General features: G+C 39.9%; 1 protein-coding gene across 1 annotated transcript in view; it reads right to left on the minus strand.

Moving 5' to 3' along the window:
- Window positions 1-15,461, minus strand: part of yes1 (YES proto-oncogene 1, Src family tyrosine kinase) — a 189,353-nt gene extending 173,892 nt beyond the window's left edge. The window contains exon 1 of the mRNA XM_048529438.2: window positions 15,112-15,461. The gene's annotated coding sequence lies outside the window, so the exon portion shown is untranslated. The remainder of the gene's footprint in view (window positions 1-15,111) is intronic.
- Window positions 15,462-16,770: the final 1,309 nt, after the last annotated feature.

Raw genomic sequence — 16,770 nt, forward strand, 5'->3', positions numbered from 1 at the left:
TCTTCCAGAGATTCGCTCTCTCTCCCCCACCCTGGCTGCACCTTGAGACAGAATCTCTGGCTACAGGGAGTGGGAGGGAGGATGAAAGAAGTGAAAGATGGGCTCACAAGCTGAAGGAGAATTTATACAGGTCAGAGTAGGCCTGTGAGCTGTCATTCAGCCTAATAGAGAGAGGTGCGCACCCATTGTCCCATTTGAGGTTTCAGTAAGGAGGGAGGAAGCAGAGTGAATCCTGACAGGATTGAATCATTTACTTGTGGGGGAGGCCCAGCACTGCATGGACAGAAGATTAGTTCAGGATATTCACCTCAATCTCGACTTGCTTCCTAGACAACCACTTGTTTGAAATGGAATTCAGGGAATTCTCCAATTCTTTGTTTACGCAGCTGCAGGTGGCCAGGAGCTGGGAGGCAGAAGACCCAATAGTTGTCAATGTTCTAACAGCAACAACAGCTTTAAGCTGAGATGTCACAGTCAGACGTTTAGGGCCACAGTTGAGTTAGAAAGTGGTAGCACACTGGTGGCTGGTGCAGTTTTAAAGGGAGATATTTTTCAAATCCCAATGTCAAAGGAAAGGTAAAGAAAATACCTTTTTTTTGTCCTTGGTATTTAAAATTAATTACTTTTCAATTTTTTTTCCCTTCATCTCTCTTTCCTCTAATGACTCGTTGACAATAGATGATACTGACGGATGACATGTCTTAGTAGATGCACTGGCATTAAATTTTATAAAATTTATTAGATACTGGAAAGATTTCATTAGGCTGAGTAGCAGCAAACACAATTCCTCTATTCAAGAGAGGGGAAAAAGAGATAGAATATGGGAAACTATAGGGTGTTTTTGCTGGTTGTCAGTTGTTGGGGTAAGATATTAGAATGGATTAAGGTGGTGACAACTGGACGCACGGATAAAAAATTCAAGCTAAATGGGAACAGGTTTATGAAAGGGAAATCACGTTTAACCAATTTACTGGAATCCCTGAAGGAATGACATGTGCTGTGGTTAAAGGGGAATCCGTTGATGTACTTAGTCAAATTCTAGAAGGCATTTGACAACGTTCCACATAAAAGATCGTTGAATAAAGCAGGATACCATGGTGAGATGGTAAATACTAACATGGATAAAAGATTGACAGAAAACAAAGTATAAACAGACCTTTTTCAAATTAGCAAGATGTGATGACTGCAGTCCTGCAGGACTCTGTGCCATGGCCTCAACGTTTTACAATTTATATCAATTACTTAGAAGAAGGGCTTAAAAGCCGGATGACACAAAAATGGGTTGTGAAGTATGTTGTGAAGACGATATAACAAGGATATAGTCTGATCTCAACGAATTTCATGATTGAGCAGAAGCCTGGAACATAAGGGGAGAAAATGTAATGTTGGTCACTTTGCTCAAACAGTAAAAGAAAAATGTATTTGAACAGAGAATGACTACAGAGGGACCTAGGTGTTCTACTGCATAAATCACAGAAAGTTAGCATGTGGGTACAGTAACCGATTAAGATGGCTAATGAAATGTTATCTTTTGTCAGGAAAGGAATTGAACATAAAAATAGAGATCTTCACATTTCAATTACTCAGGGCATTAGTAAAACCATGTGTCAAATAGTTTTGTTGTTTTTGTTGTCCTATTTAAAGGAAGAATTTAAATATGTTGGGAGTGGTTCAAAGATTTACAGGATAATAAAATGAGGCTGGATGAACACAGCAGGCCCAGCAGCATCTCAGGAGCACAAATGCTGACGTTTCGGGCCTAGACCCTTCATCAGAGAGGGGGTTGGGGTGAGGGTTCTGGAATAAATAGGGAGAGGGGGGGAGGCGGACCGAAGATGGAGAGAAAAGAAGATAGGTGGAGAAGAGAGTATAGGTGGGGAGTTAGGGAGGGGATAGGTCAGTCCAGGGAAGACGGACAGGTCAAGGAGGTGGGATGAGGTTAGTAGGTAGGAGATGGGGGTGCGGCTTGGGGTGGGAGGAAGGATTTACAGGATTGGTATTGAAATAAGGAGCATGTCTAATGAGGAAAGATTAGACGGGCTGGTCCTTTTTACACTGGAGTTCTGAAGACCGAGAAGTGATTTGATTGAAATATGAGATCCAGAATGGTTTTGACAAGGTGGGCATGAAAATGATGCCAAATGGTACAGAAGAGTCCCCAGGGCTAGGGGCTGCTACTTCAAAATTAAGAGTGATTATCTTTGGACACAGGTGTTGTGAATTTATTTTTCACTCAAAGGGTGTGCAACTTTGGAACATTCTGCCACAGAAGGTAGACGTAGTGGAGTCTTTGAATATTTTTAAGGCGGAAGTAGACCGATTCCTTGCTGAACGAGAATTTAAGTTAAATGACTGTCAGGACACAGTTCAGATTCAGGTCAGCCATAGTCTAAATGGTGGAGTGAGCACAAAGGTCTAAACTCCTGCACATGAGCCCACTTTCTGATGGGACTGTGTATATTGGAGGTTGATGAATAATTTTGTTTTCCCACCCCTTCAATAAACTGAAATGTGAAATATTTGTTGCACACCACAGAAGTTAATGGGATTACTTTCCTGTTCAAGATAATCAGTTCAAACAAATCAAATTAGAAACTTTGAATGCACTGCATTTGAGAATAGACTTTAGCATAGCAAGGTGGCAACTCATTCCATTTTTGGCTCCAAAATGTTAAAATATGAACCTGCAGAATGCAGGCTGCAAAACTGCCACAACATTTGTCCCCACAAATCTGCTTTTTCTGGAAAAAGGCAACGCACAGACAAGTAGATACTGACTTGTAAGATAATTTTGGATGCCAAAAAAATTTGATCTGTTTGAACAAGTACATGCACAGGCATGCAAACAATCATAAAACCAGAACTGCAGACGCTGGAGATCTGAAACAAATAAAAAATAGATATTTCTGGAGAAACTCGGCAGATTTGGCAGCGTCTGTTAAGTCCAGTGACCTTTCTTCAAAACTGCAAGCTATCATATTTTTCAATCAAGTCAAATTTCCCTGTTAGCTGTGAACTCCATCAGCGCTGGCCATTACATTTTCTAAACACACCTTAAAAAGCAGCATGTAGAAAGTCTAAATTGGAAAATGTTAATAACAACATTTCAGCAGACCAGAGAACAGCAGATTAGGACTATAAATGTCACATACCAGGTATATCAGAATAAGCGTCTTTAAATAAATATTTTCATCAAAATAAAGTTCAAAGTAAACTGAGGTACAATCTTGAAAATACACTTTGGGATAACACCATACTGGTATTAAATCAGCTGATTAGAAATACTGCTCTAATCCAGCATAATTTAAATGGGTTAACATTTCCAATAAATTACAGAGAAACTTATCAATATTCACATTAATAAACTTTTCCAAATTGTTCTAAGATTTCATATTATACTTGAAATGTCAACTGTTGCTTTCTCTATTTATGGCGGAGAACAGAGATTTTCTTGTGACTGCATTCACAAGCCTCAAAATATTTTAACAGTAAATTGTACATTATACAATCAGTAGTGATTTTACTAAACCAACATAAGGAGCAAGAAAACCTTAACAGGGAAAAATCAGGAGATAGCTCAGGCAAAGTGAAACTACGCCACCAGAGGGGTTAAATATAGGGTATACTAACCCAGAACTCTGTTGATGAAAAAGATAGCGAGGAAGATGAAGCAGAAATAGTGTACTCATAAACAGGCTGGAAAAGGGGAGCCAGAGGAATTGAAAAGAATGAGTAAATACTAGCAGTTAGCAGAAGAGGGAATTTTAATAGGCATATAATTAGGGAAGGTGGGAAGGGGAAGCTGAGCAGGATCCAAAAAGAGGTATTATGCATAGAGGAGGAAGGCATGGTTGATGTAATCAAACTTTTAAGCATGTACACTGAAGGTCCGTTGCTTGAAATAGAGGTGTTGTCGTCAATAAAGGCCAAACCTGCAAATTGTGCCCAGTCCCCTTCCAATGCATGCAATCTGGTGTTTGGCATCTTGTATAGCACCACCTACCAAGTTTCATCTTTTCATCACTAACTCTTTCCGTCTTGCTCAACAATCCACTTTTGCATGACTTTTTGTGGATGGTATCTTTCTTCCCTGGCCCCAACACAGAGCGAGAGCGAGAAAAAAAAATGTGCCCGAGTTTGAACATGAGTTAAGAAGTTTCAGAAGTACTGGTCATAATTTTCTAATCATCTGGAGATATGGCAGTGGTGCCAGATGACTGAAGAATTTTAACTGACAACAGTTGTTCTAAAAAGGGTATCAGGAAAAGCCCAACAATTGCTGGGTAGTCAGTTTAACTTGGTGAGAAGTCTTGTAGAAAATTCAAGAAAAAAAAATTAACAGCTACTTGGTTAACTGTGGATTAAAGGAAGGCAAGTAGTGTTTAATTAATTTGATTGAAGATTTTTGACATGAGCAATGTGATTGATGTGATGTCCTTGGACTTCTAAAGGCTTATGATAACATACTACAGACTTGTCAGCAAACTTGAAGCCAAAAGGGACAAAATGGACAGTGGCCACAGATATAAAATTGTCTGAACACAGAAAACAGTTGCAGCTGCTCTGTGCGAGTATTGTATGCTGCTTGGAAGGGGTTCACAGAATTTTGTCACCATGACAATGACGATTGGAGCCATATCTCCAAGTTAGTAATGGCATGTGGCTTGGAGAGCCTGGAAGTGTTAGCACTTTTACGGATTATGTGCCAGAAGTCATGGCTTTGGGAGGTGCTTTTGTAGGAGCCATAGTAAATATTTAAGGCCATCATAACATTTAATTGAGACATACAAACTTGGATGATGTCTGTCTTCTGGTGTTATTGGAGTTCTAGCCATCCTGGCAAGTGAGGGGTATTCCTTCACATTTCTTGACCCTGTAGATTGTAGACAAGTTTATGGAGCCAGAAGGAGAGCTGTTCAGCTGAGAATTCCTGTCCTCTGACCTGCTCTTCGTAATACTTTAAATACATGGCTGATTTTTATCTTTGGTTTTTCCTCAATGGTAACCTCCAGGGTGGTAACAGTGGGAGAATTCAGGAAGAATAATGCCACTGAATGTAAAAGGGGAGACGGTCAGATTCTCCCTTGTTGGAGATGGCTATTGTCTAGCATTTGTGATGCACAATTGTTTCTTGCCCCAGAACAGCTGAAATCTAAATGGTGTCCCCATCGTGCTACATTATTTCATTATTTGAAGAATGACACATAGCGCTGAAAGCTGTGCTACTAGCAATGGCAGAACAGATTCAGTGGGCTGAATGGCTGACTTCTGTTCCTATATCTTATGGTCTTTCACATGGATCCTGGCTGAGTGCCACCAAGTCCTCTTGCTCTAACTCAGCTTCAGCAAAATGCCAATAAACTTGTATCCATTTTGGTACATTTTACTTTGGAAACAGATAACAGGAAGAATATTTGATAAGTATAGAAAGATACTGTCTTTTCAAACTTCGTGTACATTGCATGATTTTATTTTAATCAAAGTATTTTTAAAAAAGCATGAAGAACAATGCAATGTGTTGTAGGCACTGCTGGCTAGGCCAGCATTTGTCTATCATAAATTGGCCAGAAGACAGTTAACAGTTAACCACATTGCTGTGGGTGTAGAGTCATATGTAGGCCAGACCATGGCAGGTTTCCTTAGTCATTTAGTGAACCAAATGGGTTCCCCCCCCCGCATCATAGAAACTCTAAATTCAGAACTTTTTGTTTTATTGAATTCAAGTTCCACATCTGCTGTGGTGGGATTCAAACCTGGATCTCTTGATTAAAAAGTCTAGCAGTAAGAGGATGAGGCCATCAATCTCTCTATTTCATGTTTCTAATTTTTGGCTGGTCTGAACCTTGATTGATATTTTAGTAGTAGGACTGAAAACTTTTCATAGCCATATAGCGCAAGAGAGGCCCTTTGACCCATCAAGTTGCACTGACATATCTGCATTAATCAAACTTGCAAACACCTGGCCCATAGCCTTGAATATTATGACATTTCAAGTTGTCAATCAGGTATTACTTATTTTCGTCTTAAATCTTCCAGACAGTGTCTTCCAGGTTCCAAACACCCTGTGGGTGAAAACATTTTTTCCTCAAATCTCCTCTAAACCTCCTGCCTCTCACCTCAGAATTGTGATCCCACGTTATTGACTCTTCAACTAAGTGCATTCTAAAACTAGTCACACAACTAGCCTCACAATTCTAATACAATTGCTACAACGGCAACCTGACAATACGGAAACATACCCAATTATGTCCTGTCCATAAAAAGCAGGGCAAAATCAGCCTGGTCGATTACTGCCCTATCAGTCTACACTTGACCATTGATAGCAATAGACGGTGCCATCAACTGTGCTACAAAGATGCGCTTGCGTATAAACCTGCTCATTGATGCTCACTTTAGGAATGGGCGCGGGAGGGGTAGTGGTGAGAGCCTTCATTGGTTGGCGCTCTCTCTTGTACGAAGGAAGAGGATCATCCGTGTTGGAGGTCGGTCATTTCAGTCCTAGGACATCACTGCAGGAGCTCCTCTATGTACTGTCCTGGGCCCAAACATCTTGAGCCCAACAAGGGTTATGTGTAGACGGCAAGAAATTGCGTGTGAGGCCTCAATCCCATTGAGTGACAGAGCGACCTACGACTGTTCCTATTTATTTCCATTTAACCATTTTTTCTAATCAACTTGAACGGAGATGTTGTAACACACCACTAAAGCAGGTGGGACTTGAACCCTGGTCTTTTGGTCCAGGGGTAGGGACACTACCGCTGCACCAGAAGAATTGCCTCCTACTGTTTCTATTTCTTATGGTCTGATTGTCTTCAGCTGCTTCAAATATTTTCCTTCTTTTAAAAGATCAGATAGGTGTTCTCTCTTGTGGAAGAGCCTAGGACCAGATGGTACAACATCAAAAGGGTTTGATTGAGATGAGGACTCCTTTACAGCCCCTTGCAGCAAAGAATCCCACAAATACGTTATATTCAGAAGAACTTCCTCACGTTGGTCTTAAATGTGCGAACCCTTATTCGGATGTTATGCCCTCTAGTCCCAGACTCTTTCACAAGAGTAAACACCTTTCTGCATCTATCAAGTCCCTTAAGGAACTTGTATGTTTCAAGAAGATCACATCCTCTCATTCTTCCATATTCTGAGTATATGCCTAATCTACTCAATCTCTCCTCATACAACAATCCCACCAAACCAGTATCAGCCTACTGAATCTTCTCCAGACCGTCTCCAGTATATCTTTCCTTAGATAGATAAAGGGCCTGAAACTGTCCACAGTAATCCAGATGTGGTCTGACTAGTGCCTCGAGTAGTTTTAGCAAAATTTCTGCTCCTAAATGCTGCTTGACCTGCTGTGTTCATCCAGCTCTACACTGGGTTATCTCCCTACATTTATACTTCATTTCCTTGGAATTAAAGGGCAAAATTCCATTTGCCTTCCCTATTATGTGCTAAACTTGGACATTAACTCAGATTCACAGATGAGGACCCCAAAATCCAACTGATCCGCAGCTTTCTGAAATCTTTCTCCATGTAAAGAATATTCAGTTCCTCTATTGGTCCAGTTAAACCTCTCATTCCCTGACATTATAGTCCACCTGTCTTGGATATAATACATTTAATTTTTTCATCCAAATCATTAAAATTAAACTGTAAGACAATTTTCACTCTAGTACCAATCACTGTGGCACACAGTCACAAGTTGTCATCTTGAAAATGCAACTTATCCCAAGCTTGTGCTCTAATACTTAGTCAATCCTTTCTCTATGCTCACATATTTATCTCCAGTATCAGTGGCTCTTCTATTAAGTAGCCTGACATGAGGCACCCTATTAAACAGCTTCTGAAAATCCAAATAAACTACATCCACTGCTTCCCTTTTATCTATCCTGCTTGCTACCTTGAAGAATTTTAATACATTTGTCAGGCACGATTTTGCCTTCATGAAGCCATTTGATGTTACACATTTCCAAATTCTCTGCTATTACATTCTTTATAATAGACTAATATTTTCCAAATGGCAGATATTAAACTAACTGGTCCAAAGCAATCTATTATTTTGTTCACTTCCATTTTTAACTAAAGGTGTTACATTGACAGTTTTTCAATCCCTGGAACTTTTCCAGAATATAAGGATTCCTGCATGATGACTACCATTGCATCCACAACCACTGTATCTGCCTCCTTTAAAATCCTAGAATACATCTCATCAGATCCATGACTCAATGGTCTTTAGAACCATAAACTTCCCTAGCACTTTACCTCTAGCAGTAGTTAATACTTCATTTTCTGACCTTCTTTTGCCCCATACTTATGTAGGAATTTTGAAATGCTATCAGTATCTTCCACTGTGAAGACTGACGCAAAGTATTTGTTCCATTTCCTGGTTCCCAACATTATTTTCCCAGACTCATTCTGTAACAGGTCTAGGTTTGCTTTGGATTCCCTCTTCTTTTATAAACAACAAAAGCTTTATTTTAACTGACATTCTTGATAAATCAGCAAAAATTATACACCTCAAGTACCAAAGTTTACTGTATTATTCTATCCAATTATTACAATTTTTAGGTTCATTGAATTTAAATGAATTGAAAGTAAATGTAAATATACTTGCTGTTCAATAGAATGGCCACACAAAATATCAACAGTTGATTAAATTGAGTCAACTTCTCTCAAATGCCGCAATGTCCTCAGTTGAAGATGCAAGTGAGAAAGGTCTCTGCTGTTAAGTTTTACTTAAGACAAAGTTGCTCTGTTATTTAAGTGGTTTACACTATAAATGATGAATAACAGTGATCACCACATTACATTTTTAGTACTGTGTTTTTGATGATTAATGTGGATCTCCTGATTATTTAGAATATTTGATCAATTGGTATATTCCTGGTCCCATAGCTGCCAGATAATAAAAAGTTTACTATATTTAAAGAAGTTCTAGGTGTCAGTCTTAATATTACTTCCAAGTTTATCCTGTCTATTTTCCCAAACCTTCGATTTACCACTGATCTTTGCCACATTAAAAGAAAAAATAAATCTGTTCCTACCCTTAACGTTCCCGGTTAACGGGTGACTTATCCCCTTCCTGGAATCCTTTTCCCTCATGGTTCTTTCTCTCTGTTGTGAGCCATAACTACTTTCTTTAAACATCTGCCATTGTTCTTCAATGAACTTTGCTGCTAAAAAAAAGTTTCTCAGTCCATTCCAGCCACCTTTGCCCTCTTCCTTTTATAACTCTTTTATGCACACTTGTTTCTGATCCAAGTTCCTCCCTCTCAAACTGAATGCTTAATTCTACCATATTATGGTCACTGTTTCTGAAGAGATAGAAATTTGCAAAAATTGGACTAAGGCAAATTGCTCCTCCAAGCCTGTCATGTCATGTCATGTCATTATGATCATGCAGTGCAACAGTCTGTTCTTGCTTATTCCCTTGTATCCTTTGATTTCTGTAGCACTGAGATCTTTTATTCTGGCATATTTATTAAAATTTGCCCTATAACCAAAACAGTCTGATCACTGGTTAGATCTACAACATTTTGTTCTTGAAACTGTCTGAAATACACTATGAATTCTTTATTATGGCTTCTTCTACCAATCTATTACTCAAATCTGCAAGATGATAAAAACCGTGAATGGTTAATTACTGCCTTTGTTACACACCCTTATTATTTCCTACCATACAGCTACTGTTGTTAAGGGTGGGGGGGGGGGGGTGGAGAGAAGAGGTGGAGGCTACAGATTACTCCTGCCAGTGGTCTTCTTTGTTACCTCAACCCTTAAGGTTTATTTATTGTCAATTCAAGGCAGTTTCTTGCTATCACACTTATTCCATCCCATACCAACAATGCTATCCCATCCAACTTCCTTCCTGTCTTTGTTTGCAAAAAATCACATATTCTTAAATATTTACTTCCCAAAGGAAAGCTTTGATCCTCATGATGGCTCTAAGATTGTATGTAAGTACATGTATTTGTATGATTAATTCATCTATTTTGTTCTGAATACTACACATATTTAAAATCCATTAATTTTGCCTTTTTAACCATATTCCTCCCAACCCCAAACTGTCTGCTTCTGGGCTGTACATCTGTATAACTCCGCCCAATAATTTCATTTGCTTCATGACCTTAAAACCTCATGTTAAATTTTATTGAATCTTGTAAATCTGCATTATCCCTTGCTCTGGGCATTTGCTGGGTAATCCATACAGCGCAAATTACACTGATAATTAAATTAGGATTGTCACTCAGGCTCTCAGTGTGCTGCATTGGCATGTATTGGAAGCTACATATATTAGAACATTAGCCTTTTCAGTGCAAGTGTGTAAACTGCAACTGTTTCGAGTCAACAAAATAGGTGATTACAATTCGCTAGCTTATTTCTCAGCAAATACCCTGACCAGTTAACCAGCCTAGTTTAAATTTAAAAACCTTGCACTTAATTCTCAACCAGCATTAATAGGTGCATTCTCCATGACAACATCTATACCAGTCAGAATCTGTCTGTCAAACAATCAGCACTCTCATGCAATTTAAAATGTTGGCTTTCCCCTTGAATTGATATTCTTATGAAATATTAATCAGTGCAAGGGAAAAAGCCACAAAACATTCCTTTACTTTCAGCAATACTCATTAATTAATTAATTCATATCTGATCATACATTTGTCAATAGATACTATCTTTACTTTATCGCCACTGTCATACTCACTTTCAGTCTTTCTTCTCAGGGCCTAAATTCAACATCTGTAATTCTGCGAATAAAGTCTATGTTTATTACTTCTTCAATACCTTATCCAATGATTGCACACCTTAAGTCGATAACACTCTCATATAACCAAACAGTTCGGAGATTTTTCATCATATGCGTCCTTTTTGACATAAATCTTCAAAGTGAGCATCAGCACCTTCACCAAACATAGTTGCCAGACACAGGCTGTGCTGAATATTAGGTATAGTGTCTTTAATTAGTCAGTTTCATATATGTGCAGCATTCCAAAGCATCCTTCACTGAGAAATGTTTGGGAGCACTTCTGTTCCTCAGGTCTTGCCTCATAGTACATAGCTCACAACCATAAACTTGTCTTTATGCTTAGACTTCATGGATCTTGAAATTCATTATTGCATTGGCTGTATCATTGCTGTTATGTTTGACATATATATGTGTCAAACATGCTGTATGCGATAAGAATTTCAGCACTACAATCTGATGATCAATTGTAGAGCACAACAACTTCTTGCACTTCTCACCAAATCCCCCAATTTATGAGTGCAAGTCTTGGGATCAAAGAGCTTCTCAATCTAGACCACAAACATTTTCCTGACTGTCTCCACTCTCTGAGCACAATAGTGAACTGAAAATATTCTAATCCCTTGAAATGGGATGCTGGCTTTATCCGATACACATGAATTTACACTTGTGTGGCAGCTGTATCTAGACAACTAAGCACACCAAGCTTTTTTTTTGCAAGTTTTACAGACTGTTCCTTCATTGGCTACTGCAAAGGCTTTCCTTGTTATATACCGCAAATATATGAATCATTCACTGGAGTCAAATTTTAAACTATAGCAGAAAGTTTTTATTCAGCACTTAAGTTAGTGAACATATCAATGTAATTTTCAGCTGCTTCATGCTCTGCTGCGGCTTTATTTTTATGTGGTTAATTACCTTTATCCATGGCACCCTTTAAATTTGGTTAACCAATCTGAAATAATAGTTACACAGATGTGAAATATATGGTTGATCTCAAAAATTCCCGGCTGGCTGAATCAACATGGCCTTGTCAAAGTTATCATTCTCTCTCTTATGAATTCACTCCCTTGCCTTTAAGTTTATGCATAATGCTTTGTTTAATCATTTCTTTCTAAACGTCACTTGCAGCCTAGAACTTCACGACTTTTTTTTAACCTTGCGAATGGCAGAAGTTTCCACCTCACACCTAACCTGATCTCTCTATCTAATTACATCAATAGTTCCACTGTCTTGGCCAAGAACAATGAATGATGCTTTCATTTTGCAGTTTTACCCATGATACTGTCCTCTTTTGCCACAATTGCAATAGTAGTTTGAACTTTTGGGTGAGGCCAAGTGTAGGTATGACACTGGTGCACAACTATAAATAAAGTGACAATACAGATAACTGGCCTGGCACACCACTAAGAACTAGCACCTAGCCAACCTTTGCCAGTAAGTCAGAAATGATGTAACTAAACATGGAATGAAAATGTTTCAGAACATTTGGTTTTCAGACAGCCTATTTAATGGTATGTTCAACACACTGCATGAGATAATAGCTATCAGTGCTTGTAAAAACCCCTTCTATTTGAGCCAGTGGTTAAGCAATCATTTAAAGCCACACAAGTGAAATTTCACACTTTGGCAAAGGCTTGTTGCATAGCTCTAATCATGATTGTTTTTTAAAGTCATGATGTTTAAAAGCAGATGTCAGGATTTGAAAAGTGAGATGTTATATAAAGAACCCGGTTTTCTTTATTAGAATACAGGAATACACCATTTTAAGAAATAAATATGCCCCAGGAAACCACTACTTAAATTGAAGCTACTTAGATGAAAGTAGATTTTATCACCTAAATGTATCACATATGAGGAGATGCTTTTACAATCCAAGACAAATGCCTTCATTATAAACATTAAAAACAAAACAATATAGTTAACTTTCTACACTAGCAGTCATGTGACAAACAAACAATCAGAACAAATTTTGCTTTTCCCGATCACTATGTCCATGACGCTTCAGGGATTACCTACTCTGACATGTACAACCGATCTGGACATTGATCTCCATTAATGGACAGCTTCGCAACCATTGTCTCCTTTCTGCAATGCTGATGACCACTCTCCAGATGAACAGATTGCTGACCAGGGCTGTCTTGCTCACAATGTTCTGTTTCACCATCATATTGGAAGTCCAAGAAATTTGTAATTTGGAAGTGATCAAGGCTGGAGCTGTCAGGCACCTTGTCAACCTCCTGTGGCTCTGATCTCCAAGAAATTGTACATCACTGTCTAAAGAGGCTTTAACCATTCCTCTACTAGCACTGTTACTACAATGGACCATGAAAGCAAGCATTAGGTACAGCAAATAGTTAGGAAAGTAAATGGCATGCTGTCCTTCATTGCAAGGTAGGCTTAGTGTGGCTGTAAAGCACCTTCGTGAGACATCACTTACAATAGTGTGTGCAGTTCTGGTGGCCTCATTTAAGGAAATTTACAATTGCCAGACAGGGAATACGGTTAAAGGTCACCAGACTGATTGCTGAGATACAAAGTTTGTCATACGAGAAGAGATTGGGTTTAGAAGAATAAGACTGAATCTCAGTGAAGTGTGTAACATTATGACAAAGCGGGGTTCCTACAACAATGGCACATGGTTTTCAGATACAGATTAAGGATTTTTGGGCTGAAAGCAGAAAAATGACTTCAAGAAGTGGTAAACATATACCATTCTCTATCATGTAACACTGTGAAAGTGAAGTTGCTAAGTAATTTAAAAAAGAAACAGATAAGTTACCAGACACAGGCATTAAAGGGTATGGGGAGGGAGCACAAGGGAATGACATTAAAAAAGGATCAGTCATGGTCATTTCAGACAATATACTTTTGGTCTAATTTCAATGCATAACCCTCAGTCCAGATCCATTCTAAGGTATCTTGATCATCAAGGTCAGGGACAAAGAAAACCAAAGCCCAAGTTGTTTCATTCAGCTGGATACTATGAAAACAGTCAAGTTTTACACTCATTCTCAACTATTTCATAACAAGGCATTAAATATGTGGAACCAATAGCTAGATGGTAATTTAACGGCTTAATAACACTACTCAAGAGTGTATGGATGAACAAGGAACAAACAAATTACTGTGAATTTTAACATGTTAAAACTTGCATATTTCAAAATACAGGCCATGTTATCATTTAAAAAGATCACGAAATACATTTTATCATTTGGTCCTAAATTAACTGGTTCTCCCACTTTAATAAGTTATATCCGACCAGCAAGTTGAAAACTATTTTAATGAGTGTGTACTAACTGTGGCTTATAAACCCATAGTTAAATCAGACACCCATGAATGACTAATGTTGTATATAACAAATATGTTTAGGGAGGGGTTTCTGCTGTGACAAACCTAATTTAACCAAAGCAAATAACTTACACAAGTCTTAAATAGATGGGTACACCAAAATCAGTAAACATCATACAACAATCCACAAGAACAGAACCAGTTTTTCCAGAAACAGTTATGCATTCCAACTTTTAGAAGTCCATGTCAGGAACGTACACTTGTAACTTCAGAAATTTTCAGCAGTAAAAATCACTCATTTTGCATCAATATGAGGCACAATGACACGAAGGTACCTAACCTGAAAGCCAGATTTTTGACAGACTTGAATAATTCACACAATCCGTTGAAATGCAGAATTGAGGGATTGCTGCATTACTCAAGGTACTGTCTTTTAAATAAAAGATATAACCAAACTGCTTCTATTATCCAACATGTGGATGTAAAAGACAGAGGGGCAGGGAACTCTTTGGCATAATGACATTCAATCCCTGCATCGACAACAACAAATATTAATTGGTCACTTATTTCAATATGCCATTACAGAGGATTTGTTCTGCACAAATGGATAGGTACGGAGTGGAAACTTGAGTGGAGAAATTAGCAAGTGGGATTAAAATTCATAGCCTAGCTGGAGATTAGCAACCAAAGGTGAGAATGGAGAATGGGGTGACATAACGGTTAGTGAAAATAGGATAGGATGAGGTGGAGGTGGGATAGGGATATGAGGAGGAGTCAGGGTGGGTTGGGGATAGCGTGTGAGATGGCAATAGATTTGAATGGGGCAAGGGAATTTGTGGGACTGGGGGGCTGCTGCAGGGGAGGAGAGCGAAAATGGGAAGCGACAGTTGAGAGAACGCGGGCGAGGGCTGATGTTGGTAGGAGGTGGAGAGGCAATGGAGGTGGAGTAATCGTGGATTGAGGAGTATGGAGGATGTGGAAGGGGTGAAGTTGGGGGGGGGGGGGGGGTACAGACCCTTTCCGGAGACAGGGACTCCAGTAGCTCGCAATCAAAACCGGGCCAAGGCGTCACTCACCTGCTCTCCAGTCGGGACTCGGTCGTCTCCTCACATCCACATCACTTTAACAACTCTTCTGGCAGCCGAGTGGAGAGGACGGAGTGGCTCCACCAAATGATCCGATCAGCTCGGCGCTAGGCCCGACTCACAGGTCCTCCGTTATCATCATCATCATCATCACCTCATTCCCGAGCCAGATCCACACGAAACAAACAGCTAGAACCGAACTTAAACCTCCCAAACACAAGATCCGTATTCCAAATCTAAACCATACTCACAGCAGCGCCGACTATCTTAAAGATGCAAAGCTTTCACTACAAGATGGCGGCTCCTCAGGGAGCAGAGACCGCCTCCGCCTTTGCCCCGCCCTTCCACCATCGGCCCGCCCATATGGCCCCACCTCTTCCACCAGCTGCACCGCACGCACGGCTCCGCCCCCTCCACCGTCGGCCCCGCCTCCTCGGCCCGCCCTCATGATCACGCCCCTTCAACACCAACCCAGCCTCGGCTTCGCCTCGACCGCGGCCCCGCCCCTCCATCTTACGTCCTGCGTCACTCCACCCCCACTGCTCATGGCACTTCCGCCTCTATCCACTCGCCCAATATCCCATTCGTGGACCTGCAAACCCGCCCAGACACGCCCCTTAACTAATGTCTCCAGTTGTGATCCCGCCCCACCAGCTTCGGATCCGGTCCGCACCGCACCCTGTCCCCTACAACGACGAACTGCTGGATGTTTCACATTTTGCCGTTGTTGTTCTTTTGTTAATTAAACAGGTTGGATGAGGAGGTGGGAGTTATAGTGATGAGGAATGCAAAGATGAATGTTTGAAATTTGACTTGTTAGTGAACAGAGAATCAGTGTAGAGAACGAGTGATAGGCGAATGTTGAAGATAAGTTCACGTTGAAGAAGTTTGAAGGCCAGTGAGGACAGTTTTGCAATAGTCACGCCACTGGGTCTGGTTCTGAAGGATGTGGGAATAAATGAGACAGACAAGGGTTGAGCAGCTTCCTTTCGAACCATAATTCCGTAACTCTGGCATTCTGTCTTGGGATATTTGTGTGTTGAAGGATGCTGGGCAACCTATTTTCTGATGAAAACAGATATTACTGGAAAAACTCAGCAGGTCCATTTTGGAGACAAATCAGAGTTAAAATTTCATGTCGCGTGACCCTTCGTCAGAACCTATTCTCTTTTCCATCTGAGTGTAAGAGGACATCTGGCTGTTTTCACAGTACTTTTAATTTTACAGTTGAAGATTGTAAAATAATAACAAATCATGCTGGAGATCTGAAACAAAGAGAAATTGTTGGAGAAATAAAGCAGGTCTAGCAGCAGCTGTGGAAAGAAAGCAGAGTTAACATTTTGAGTTTGGTGACTCTTCATCAGAAACGGTAGCACCTAGAAAATCTGGTATTTATCCAGAATCTGGGTGAAGGGGTCTGGGTAAGGGGAGCGGTGAATGGATAGTTGGACACAGAGCCCAGAGGGAGTGAGACAAATATGAAAGAGATAGGTAAATGAGGAGATTATTGATAGCAGGCGAGAACAGAAGAAAACCTGAATAAGGGATAATGAATAGCTAAGAATGAGAAAATGGGTGAGCTGTTCTGAGTGCAACACATATATGACAATAGGCCCAGAAGTACGTGAGAATGAGTGACTTGTGCTAAAA

This window comes from Stegostoma tigrinum, chromosome 5, assembly GCF_030684315.1.
Source record: "Stegostoma tigrinum isolate sSteTig4 chromosome 5, sSteTig4.hap1, whole genome shotgun sequence".
NCBI classification, from domain to species: Eukaryota; Metazoa; Chordata; class Chondrichthyes; order Orectolobiformes; family Stegostomatidae; genus Stegostoma; species Stegostoma tigrinum.